We start from the raw sequence: 12,166 nt of genomic DNA on the forward strand, positions 1-12,166 counted from the left end.
ACATGAATCTTCACGAAGATTGAAGCTTTATCACTAGACGACATTTTATATTACTTGTAAAGCTTTATTGGCTAATTCTTTTACATTTGTACAAATATTTAAGCCTTGTAAAGCCTTTTAGGCTATTTCCCACATTTATTGCCATATGAAGCCTTGTAAAGCCTTTTGGGCTATTTTCCACATTTATTGTATCAAGGGTTGTATATTGTACTTTACTTGTATGTATCTAAATTCTTCATTATCTTTTCTTGTAGGATTATGGAGCAATCAGCTAATGTGATGGCTATGCTAGATGACTCTGAGATCAGAGAATGGGTTTTTGATGTCACTTTGAATTTCAAAGGAAAGGAATATAGCCCCAATGGCTTTGGTAGGTGGACTCGATATCACATGGGTAGAAGAGCCTGGTTTCTTCATCAAAAGGAAAAGAGACTCTTTCTACTTTTGTCAAAAAGGGAGTTCAATGGTGTTGAAGATCCATGGGATGCTACTTTCTTCAAAAAAGATATGACTTCAAGCCTTGTAGTAGGCATAATAATTCAGCGAAAAGACACCTTTGTGGATATTTTAACAAAGAGTTCAGATCCTGAAGTTGGCGGTATGCATTTTATTGTGTCAAGGAGAGACGCAAAGACCTTTGTGATGCCTCCTCCTCAACCATCAAAGTTTCCAGAGTTGCAAAGGGCATTGGAGACTCTTTCATATACTTGGGAGCAATTTCCTAGTGTGGTGGCAAAAAGGATGCATGCAAAGATAATGTTTGAATACTTTCAGGATGCAGAATATGCTCTCCATATGCAAGAATCATCACATGAAGGAGATCAAAAAGCTCAGACTTCAATGCAGGGACAAGAAGAACAGGCACACTGTCACAAACCTGTAGAACATGAGCGCAAACTTCTAGAGCCAGAAATGGTGAATGTAACTAAGGATGATGAAAAACAAGCCTTGAGTGCACGGGAATTAGCAAAAATTGAAGAAGATCAAGGTCGATCCACTGTAGTTATGCTAGAAGCTCTTGCTAGCAAACCACGACGTGAAATGCAAAAGGCTAGTACTGCAAGAGCCACGGTTCCAAGCAGTAAGAAAAGACATCGTCCCACTGTAGAGAAAGATAATGTGGATGAAAAACGGTCAAAAAAAGAGAAAGATGAAGAAGACTCAGAATCCGAGGCTGAAGATGATCAAGATGAACTCACATCAATTAAAAATCTTAATCTGCGTCTTAATGAAGCAGTTACAGATGATGATGTGGGATATATCTGGGGTCAAAGGACGTGGTTTGTGAATGCCAAAGATGTGGAAGCTGCAGCTCTGTTTACTAATAGCCGAAGCCTTGATATATCCTATGCAATGCAAATATACGAGGCTTTGAGAGATGGTAAGAAACCTGTGGCAAGTAATGTGGTCTTGCGCCCAATAATGTTTTGTCCAACCAAAAATAGTTTTCTGGATCAAATAACATTTACAGGGCCTACACATTTCGAGGAGATCTTCAGTCAATTCTTTAAAAACACTCTAAAAAATATTCCACATGAACAAGGTGAAGAGGCACAAGGAGAGAATATGCTAAAGGAAGTCAAGAAGGAATTTCTCCTTCATTGCAGATTCCAGCCCATTGATGGTCAACATTGGGCTTATGCTTGTAATCAGATCGCAAGGGAAGCAAAGGAGGGCAAAAGACTCACTCCAGAACAATTTGTAAAGATAAGCTCATTCCATTATTATCCTGCAATGATCTGTATATTCAAGCATGAGATTAAGTATTTGATTGAGTCCGAAAGACTTAATCATTATGTCCATGGAAAGCGTAAGATATCCTCAACATCAGAGGTCTTACAGAAGGCAAGGGTGATATGGACAACATTTGGTTCCCCAAATCCTGATTTGAAGCGAAAGGTCACAAAAGCAGACGCCGACACACTCACAAACTTTTATACTTCTTTGAGTGCAGTTGTGCCTAGGGGAACCCAAGGGGAACTCAGAAGGACTAGGATGTAAGAAATAAGGGAGTGTTTGTGGAAGGACTAGGATGGAAGAATACAAGTACACTAAGGCACGATGTGTTCACTACGATAAGGATAAGGGTTGGAATAAAGTGAGTGGCACGATGTGTTCACTATGATAAGGGTTGGAATAAAGCGAGTGGAGATTGAATGCTCTACTTTAAGTGAGTGGAGATGATAAGGATAAGGGTTGGAATAAAGTGAGAGAAGCATTGCGAATGCTCTACTTTAAGTGAGTGGAGATTGTCCAATTGAATAAAATTCTAATCACACAAGGATTTATTTCCAAATAATCACATCATCACACATTCATATCATAAAATTGTGTGCATGAAGAAATATATTACAAATAGTACATCATCACATATTCATATCAAAATTCTCATCACACAAGGATTTATTTCCAAATAATCACATCATCACACATTCATATCATAAAATTGTGTGCATGAAATAAATATATTACAAATATTACATCATCACATATTCATATCAAAATTCTCATGACACAAGGATTTATTTCCAAATAATCACATCATCACACATTCATATCATAAAATTGTGTGCATAAAGAAATTATGTAAATATCATGATTATGCCACTTAAGTAATAAGTCACAAATTGGTGTATAATCAACAAAAACTACAAACACAACATCATACATGCATCACAACTCTTGTGATGCTTCTAGTGGAGACTGTGGCAACTCTTCGGATGCTTCCAATGGAGGCTATGGTGCTGTAGATGTACACTCGGTCTCTACTTCTTCTGTAGTATGTAGTGCTTTCGGAGTAGACTCAGTATCCTCTTCCTTAAATGCAAGCGGAGGCGGTGGCAACTCTTTTGATGCTTCCAGTGGAGGCTGTGGTGCTGTAGGTGTACATTTGGTCTCTGTAGTGTGCAGTGCTTTCATAGTAGACTCAGTCTCCTCTTTCTTAAAGGGAAGCTCTGGTATTGCTTCAGTTGCACGTTGTATTCTAATGGCAGCAATTAGGTCTCGAATGATTTCAGCCCTAAATAATTGTATATCCTCCTCTGAATATTTGAGCTCCAAAGAGTCTTCCGATGAGATCTGTGGCTTAAGTGAGAAAATTTCTTTGAAAATCAACATGCAGTTGTAGGCAAATCTCCACCCACAACTATGCCCATCTTCCTGCTCTACTACTAAACGCTTTTGGAAGTCTACCGAGTCTTTGTACTGTCCTGTTTCTCTGATAGCAGATACCAACTTCTCAATCGACCTGCTCATCGTGACATATTAAAAAAACTTAGTGTATCTATCACATAAGGTACATAATATAGAAGTAACAACAGATTAATAGAATACTTATGTTTGCACTGAGCCATGAAAGCCTGCAATCGAGTTAACAAACCAACAATAGTTGTCTTCAAGGTTCCAAACCACCAGACTCCAATGTTCCCTACACGAATACTTAAGAACCATTATTATTTAACACAATGTTGCCAGTATAAGATGAAAATAAAGGTTGCCATGATACTTACATCTCATGATATGCCATAAATAGGACTCGCACACCATGTAAATGTAAAGGCTATAATAATTTACAAACATCGGCTATTGTCTTTCTGCTATCGCTAAGTATAGGAGAAAGGAGGGAATCCAACATATACACACGATTTTGTACGACTCTACCAAATCGTGAGATAACTATACTGCACCAACAAATAAATGAATATTAGCTTATTAGATTTAATCAAAATAAATGAATATTAGCTTATTAGCTTATTAGATTTAATCAAAATATTGAATTATCAAGTAGAGAAAAAGTTTGTATCAAACCTGAGAATGGCCATCATAACGTTGTTATTGACCTCATTTGAAGCTCTAGAGAGAATTGAAATCTCCTCTCCCCCAAATTCAAGATACTGAGGTCTATGTTGAATCATAACCCTAACATTAAAAGAGCTTCCCAATTCTTTTAATGAAGCCATGTTTGTAGAGTTGAGGTCAACTATCCTCTTTGACTCTTTGATGGCATTCATTTCGCAATCAATGATTGCTCGAATGGTACATGTTATAAATGCATAGAGATGCAAATCCGTATATGTTGATAGTGTGGTGTCATTTTGCATCTCAAAAATTTGACCAAGTACCAAAAAGCAATTGTAGCCCACCCTCCATCCACAATTATAGATGTGGCTATTATCTTGATGTGATACCTGACATGTTATATACTCTATTTGTTGTGCCAAGTCACATTGCCGCATTACTATGTCGATAGCATCTACTAATTTTCGAGCTGATCTGCATATCAAAACATATAACAACAGTGAATATGTGCATTGCATATCAATCTACATGTCAAGAAGTGACAACAAGTGTAGTCTATACTTATACTAACACATTGCCATGGACGGATGTCATTGAGTTTGCAAAGAAGCACTTCTTCGCAAGGATGTCCACGACTACCAGACTCCAATGTGAGCTGCATTATCAATAAAGAATAATTACTGTGTTTGAGACAATTCTAGCAATGCAATAGAAAAAACAAGTAGGGTTTGATGCTTACTTCTCATAATATGCTGTAAAAATAACTTGTGCGTCATTCATAGGAATGTGCTTCAACCACTTGCAAACATTCTCTATGGTTTCTTCTTTGTTGCTAAGCACTTCCGAAATACGAGGATCGAGCATATATGAAACGCTTTGTATATTTTGCAGAAAATTTGCTATAACATTACTATATTAAAAAAAAAAGTATTAGCTTCTTGGGTTTAATAAAAATAAGCAAAGTATAAAGCCAAGGAAAAGGCTGCATCAAACCTGAGGATGGTTGTAATGACTTTGACATTAACCTCATTCTTAGGATTCAAGAGGATTGAAATCTCTTCTTCACCAAATTCAAAAAAATGAGGTTATTGTCGAATTAACAACATAGCAGTGAATGAACTTCCAATCTGCTCCAATAGATTCATATTTTTATGACTCATCTTATTGAGGGAGTAGTCTACATCGTATTCTTCTTCACTTGCTATGTCCTCCACATCCTCCTTCTGCCATAAAAATATAAAAAAGTTATGCGATGTACACATCCCAAATAAAGGCTTAAACAAGCAGATAAGGTTTCATACATGCTTTCATTAGTGTAAGTCTCTCCTCTGCTTGGAGCAAAAATTTAAAAAGGTCTCATACACGCTTTCATTAGAGTGAGTCTCTCCTTCTCTTAGATGAAAAATTTAAAAAGTTATGAGATTTACACATCCCAAATAAAAATAATGGTTTAAATAATCATAGAAGTATAAAGATAGCATGCTTTCATTAGACAAGTTATGAGATTTACACATTCCAAATAAAATTAATGGTTTAAATAATCATAAAAGTATAAAGATAGCATGCTTTCATTAGACTCGGTCTCTTCTCCTTTTGGAAGAAAATATAAAAAAGTTATGAGATTTATACATCCCAATTCCCAATTAAAGGCTGGAACAAGCATACAAGTATAAAGATAAGGTTTTATACATGCTGCAATGTAGTCATATTTTCATGTTGTTTCCCAATGGTAGTAATTAGATGCTGAATACTCTCAGCCCAAAATGCTAGCAGATCAGCTTCTGTATATGATTCCATTTTGACTGGTATCTCCAAATCAAAAATCTCTCTAAGAAACAACATGCAGTTGTAGGCAACTCTCCACCCACAGCTGTGTCCATCTTTTTGCTCCATTGGCAGACGTCTTTTGAATTCTACTTGATCTTGTTGCTCCGTGGTTGTTCTGACAGCAGATACTAGCCGATATGCAGCACTGTCCAGCATGACATATGAAATATATTAATATGTCATGATCATAAGATACAAAATAAGAAAGTATCAAAAATATTAAGAGAACAATTACCTTGGGGAGTTGGCATGATAGCCTTCTATTGAATTCACAAACCATAAATGGTTGAGTTCAAGGTCCCAGAAGATCAGACTCCAATGTGAGCTACACGACCAGAATAAAAATGATTATTGTTTTACACAAACTTGCCAAAGAAATAGTAAAAATAAGGTTAGAGTTGATACTTACGCCTCATGATAAGGCATTAAGATGACTCGCACCCCATCTAAATTCAAAGGGCTTAACCAGGTACAAACATCTTCTATAGTCTTTTAAGGAGAGCTAAGAATAGAAGAAAGGAGAGCATCGAGCATGTAGACACGATGCTACACTGTACTAGGAAGCTGAGAAATAACTACACTACACCAAGAAATAAACAAACATTAGCTCATAGAATTGATTTGCATTCTGCACTAGGAAACTGATATATAACTGAACTGTGAATAAATAAACAAATGTTAGCTTATTGAAGTAGCAATAAATAAATAAACATTACCTGAGAATGGCCAAGATAACATTGTCATTAACCTCTTTTAAAGGATTGGAGAGGATTGAAACCTCCTCTCTACCAAAGCTTAAATACTGAGGTTCTCGTTTCAAAACGATCCTAACTTGAAATGAGCTCTCCATTTTATCTAATGCAGCTAAATTTGATTTTTCAATCAAATTTAGAGGTGGTTGCATTGTTGAAGTAGAAGGGAGTGCCTCCGTATTGACTTCATCCATTTCTTCTCCCTCTATTGCCTGTAAACAAATATGAGAGATTAGATTCATTATCTTTAAATTTAAATCTTATTTAAAAAATTGTATTTAGTTGAGAAATAGAGAGTTCATACCGCTAAGTATTGTCGTAGTGGCCTTTTTTTATAACCCTGCGAGCCATAATTATCAAAGAAGGCATCATCATATTTGTCTTCATCCACCAACCTCTCTGTGAATGGGTCATGTAAGTCCATCTTTTCATCATCAACAACTGGGACATTATGATCTTCAAGGTAATCATCCATGTCATCAGTGTCCTTGTGGTCTATCTCTTTTTCATAGCATGTGGTTAGATCTGCTTGAAGCTGGAAATAGGCCATGAAATGCTTATTTTCAATAATATTGGTGGAGTTGCCTTTTCTTAGGAGATCCTCAAATAAATATCCCATCCTGCACAAGGTGACCTCCCAACCTACCGGCAGCAAATTCTCCATTATGGTAAGCAAGAGACTCCCACTTTTTGCAGGACTTCCATAGTTGTTTTTTTGATAATGTATGGACCTGGGAATATCTTGCTCTTCTAGCATCAATCTCAAATTATTTGAATTCCCTCTTATGTTCTTTTGTAAGGAGTGATCAGGGTTGGGACTCCGCATACACAGAAAGAATGATTCAAGAGTTTGAATCGCTATGCCACATTCTCTCTTGCCTCTCTTTGCTGCATAAACACCACTATAGATCTTCAAATCTGATGAATATGCTCGCTCTAGAGTAACCTGCATGGCTTCTTTGTCTTTTTTATCAACAAATATGACAATGTTACAAATCGCCACTTTGCTAATGGTGGTATATACTATTCTATCAATGAAGTTATGGATATCATCGCTAGAAACTTCATTGATAAAGAATAGTTGTGGCTTATCCCATGCTGACTCATTCTTGAAGAAGTCATCTTCTGAGACTCCCCTAAAGTTGACAAGCTTTCCAGACTCTACCGTAACCTCTACATTGAATTGAAAGCTTTGGTGCATATCTGTTGGCATTCTTATCTCGCTAATTAATCTTTCCACATATGCAACCACCTGTTGTGGGATCTCTTTTCTCATATAAGAGGTTACTATTTCCGACCCATCTTCATCCTTTTTAATCCACCTGTTTGCCCATAGCTTTACCTTGGGTGTTGACAAAGAAGCTATATGCTTCACCACATTATAGTCAATGTTACAATGAGTAAGTGGAATTTGTTTCTCTGATAGCAAATACTTGATGGCACTATGCATTGCATCACGCCTCACCTGTACATTGATGCATTCTTCCATGCAGTGGTCTTTGTCTTTTTTTCCAAAAAACCATTCTTTCTTTAAAATTTTTTGTGCTGCCATGGATGCATACTTATCAGGTAAGTACTTTACAGGCCTCCACATCCTTGCCGTCAACTCCTTCTTATCCATTACCTTTGACTTGCCGGAGATAAACAAAGGAGCTTCATAGGTCAGCTGTCCACGCTCACAAGCAATGCACGTTTCAAGCATCTCATTGAACACTTCAACAGGACGAAATATGATAGAAGTGTAGTCGGCATATCTGTCCCTCACCACCTTGAGGCTTGTCATACTTTCTTCCCGCTCTTGGGTTCCCCTAGGCACAAATGCACTCAAAGAAGTATAAAAGTTTGTGAGTGTGTCGGCGTCTGCTTTTGTGACCTTTCGCTTCAAATCAGGATTTGGAGAACCAAATGTTGTCCATATCACCCTTGCCTTCTGTAAGACCTCTGATGTTGAGGATATCTTACGCTTTCCATGGACATAATGATTAAGTCTTTCGGACTCAATCAAATACTTAATCTCATGCTTGAATATACAGATCGTTGCAGGATAATAATGGAATGAGCTTATCTTTACAAATTGTTCTGGAGTGAGTCTTTTGCCCTCCTTTGCTTCCCTTGCGATCTGATTACAAGCATAAGCCCAATGTTGACCATCAATGGGCTGGAATCTGCAATGAAGGAGAAATTCCTTCTTGACTTCCTTTAGCATATTCTCTCCTTGTGCCTCTTCGCCTTGTTCATGTGGAATATTTTTTAGAGTGTTTTTAAAGAATTGACTGAAGATCTCCTCGAAATGTGTAGGCCTTGTAAATGTTATTTGATCTAGAAAACTATTTTTGGATTTGCATTGCATAGGATATATCAAGGCTTCGGCTATTAGTAAACAGAGCTGCAGCTTCCACATCTTTGGCATTCACAAACCACATCTAACTGCTTCATTAAGACACAGATTAAGATTTTTGATTGATGTGAGTTCATCGTGATCATCTTCAGCCTCGGATTCTGAGTCTTCTTCATCTTTCTCTTTTTTTGACCGTTTTTCATCCACATTATCTTTTGCTACAGTGGGACGATGTCTTTTCTTACTGCTTGGAACCGTGGCTCTTGCAGTACTAGCCTTTTGCATTTCACGTCGTGGTTTGCTAGCAAGAGCTTCTAGCATAACTACAGTGGATCGACCTTGATCTTCTTCAATTTTTGCTAATTCCCGTGCACTCAAGGCTTGTTTTTCATCATCCTTAGTTACATCCACCATTTCTGGCTCTAGAAGTTTGCGCTCATGTTCTACAGGTTTGTGACAATGTGCCTGTTCTTCTTGTCGCTGCATTGAAGTCTGAGCTTTTTGATCTCCTTCATGTGATGATTCTTGCATATGGGGAGCATATTCTGCATCCTGAAAGTATTCAAACATTATCTTTGCATGCATCCTTTTTGCCACCACACTAGGAAATTGCTCCCAAGTATATGAAAGAGTCTCCAATGCCCTTTGCAGCTCTGGAAACTTTGATGGTTGAGGAGGAGGCATCACAAAGGTCTTTGCGTCTCTCCTTGACACAATAAAATGCATACCGCCAACTTCAGGATATGAACTCTTTGTTAAAATATCCACAAAGGTGTCTTTTCGCTGAATTATTATGCCTAATACAAGGCTTGAAGTCATATCTTTTTTGAAGAAAGTAGCATCCCATGGATCTTCAACACCATTGAACTCCCTTTTTGACATAAGTAGAAAGAGTCTCTTTTCCTTTTGATGAAGAAACCAAGCTCTTCTACCCATGTGATATCGAGTCCACCTACCAAAGCCATTGGGGCTATATTCCTTTCCTTTGAAATTCAAAGTGACATTAGAAACCCATTCTCTGATCTCAGAGTCATTTAGCATAGCCATCACATTAGCTGATTGCTCCATAATCCTACAAGAAAAGATAATGAAGAATTTAGATACATACAAGTAAAGTACAATATAAAACCCTTGATACAATAAATGTGGGAAATAGCCCAAAAGGCTTTACAAGGCTTCATATGGCAATAAATGTGGGAAATAGCCTAAAAGGCTTAAATATTTGTACAAATGTAAAAGAATTAGCCAATAAAGCTTTACAAGTAATATAAAATGTCGTCTAGTGATAAAGCTTCAATCTTCGTGAAGATTCATGTAATCTGTCCATCCATTGATATCTGTGCACTGATACCCAACTGATGCAATCTATCCACTAAAAACTGTTCCACTGATATCCACTTATGCAGCCCACATGATATCCACTTATGCATCCCACTAATACTCGTTAATTAGTGAATGGTCGGGATGGTCGGGTTTATTACAAGGCGCTTCATATGACAATAAATGTAAAAAATAGCATAAAAGGCTTTACAAGGATTTTTATGACAATAAATGAGCTTAAATATTTATACAAATGCAATAAAAATAACCAATAATCATCAAGCTCCAATATGTCCCATGACATGTAATCTGTCCACTGATATATGTAATCTGTCCACTGATATCATTTCTGCGGGATTCATAGTCTCTCCTGCTGCTGCAAGTTGATTGTTGTAGTCTTTGATGCGGAGTACATAAGCATGACCGGTTTCACTGCTGTTGCGGAAACTCTGGTTGATCTGGTTTCTCAGGGTGAGAATCCTGGATGTGTTCTTGGACTCGTAGAGAGCTGCGAACATATCCCATGCTTCTTTTGATGTCTTGACTGTGTTGAGCTGTCCTAGCATGACATCTTGCACATTCTGCTTGATCAGGTGATAGGCATACTTGTCTTTCTTATCCCATTCTGCTTGAGCTCGGGTAATGGCAGGATCTACTACTGGTGCGAAAACTATTTGTGTAGATGTAGATCCCGATGTAGATCCCATTGCTGGTGCTGTGACAACAGATGGAGTAGAGCTACTGGTGGCTGGATCGGCCAATGGTCTAGGTATGGATCCATCGACATACTCCCATTTGTCTTGAAGCACAAGAATGGTCTCCATTCAGTATTTCCATGTACTGTAATTGGAGTTGTCTAACTTAGCAGATGCCTCCAGATTGAGGTTGCTAGTCGACATGGTGCAAACAATGTACTCAAAAGTGTCCTGAAAAACTCTGTATGAATCAACTGCAAATACACTGAAGATGCCAAGTGAAATCTCTGTACCGTCGATGAAGATAGAACTGCAGTAAATAAGATCTGATCTATGTTACAAGGCTTGTGGCAATGATGCCGGGAATAGCCAAGAGGCTTTACAAGGCTGAAAAATGATGTGCACGATGCCGTGAGATAGCCAAATAGGCTTTACAATGGTGGCATGTGTGTGAAATCAAGTGCTATCTGCCCACTGAATCAATCTGCAATGCCTCTAAACTCTGAAGTCTGCTCACTGAACTGATGAACGTAAGGTTTTAGGTAATGTAATGATGTGAAATCGAATGTGAGCGTATAGGTACTAGTCGGGAATTTCGGGCATGGCTTAGATTGGCAACTTGGGGAATTCAAAGCGTCCCCTCTATGGCGATCTAGTCTACTCTGATCTAGATCTAAACCAACCGTCGATCGATGAAAGAGCAGCAAATAATTCCTTTTCCTTTGTTCTTTTTAAGTGCTGGGTCAGATGCGTCGATGTAGAGGCAAATGTGCATGAAGGAAGTGGTTTTGTCAGCGAGGCTTAAATGTGAGTGTAACTTGCGCCGAAATGTGCGCATGATGTAACGAGCGCGTAGAGCACGAAAAATCGAGCGACTTTCCTTTTTGGAGCACCCTCCAATTCTTCCTGGATCAAGAGATATGACTTGATCTAGGTGGAGGGGCAAAAGGAGTGCAAATGGTGCTCAATGATGATGTGTCACAGTGAGTCACATGCAGTGATGATGTGGGACTGTGCTTAGCAAGAGGTGTGCCAGTGAAGCTCTGTGCTGAGGTGGCAGGAGTGTGCACATGCAGTGTGTGCACAGTGTGCCTGGCAAGGGACTGTGCCTGCAGAGGGTCAGTGCTGACTGGACTACTGAGGTGGCAGTGCTGAGGTGGCACAGATGATGTTAGCAGGGTGACATGGCACTGATGACGTGGCTTGATGATGTGGCTTGATGATGTGGCAGATGACATGGCAGTGCTGATGTGGCAGATGATGTGGTAGTGCTGACGTGGCAAATGATGTGGCAGTGCTGATGTGGCAGATGACGTGGTAGTGCTGACGTGGCAGATGACGTGGGGGCGATGACATGGCAGATAAGGTCTACCACGTGTCACAATGTAAACCAAGCTCTCTGACCTATGATCAATCTAACTGGGATTAACTTACCC

Source organism: Dipteris shenzhenensis, chromosome 1, assembly GCF_047967505.1.
Source record: "Dipteris shenzhenensis isolate YYH24624 ecotype China chromosome 1, Dip_SZ_1.0, whole genome shotgun sequence".
Classification (NCBI taxonomy): Eukaryota; Viridiplantae; Streptophyta; class Polypodiopsida; order Gleicheniales; family Dipteridaceae; genus Dipteris; species Dipteris shenzhenensis.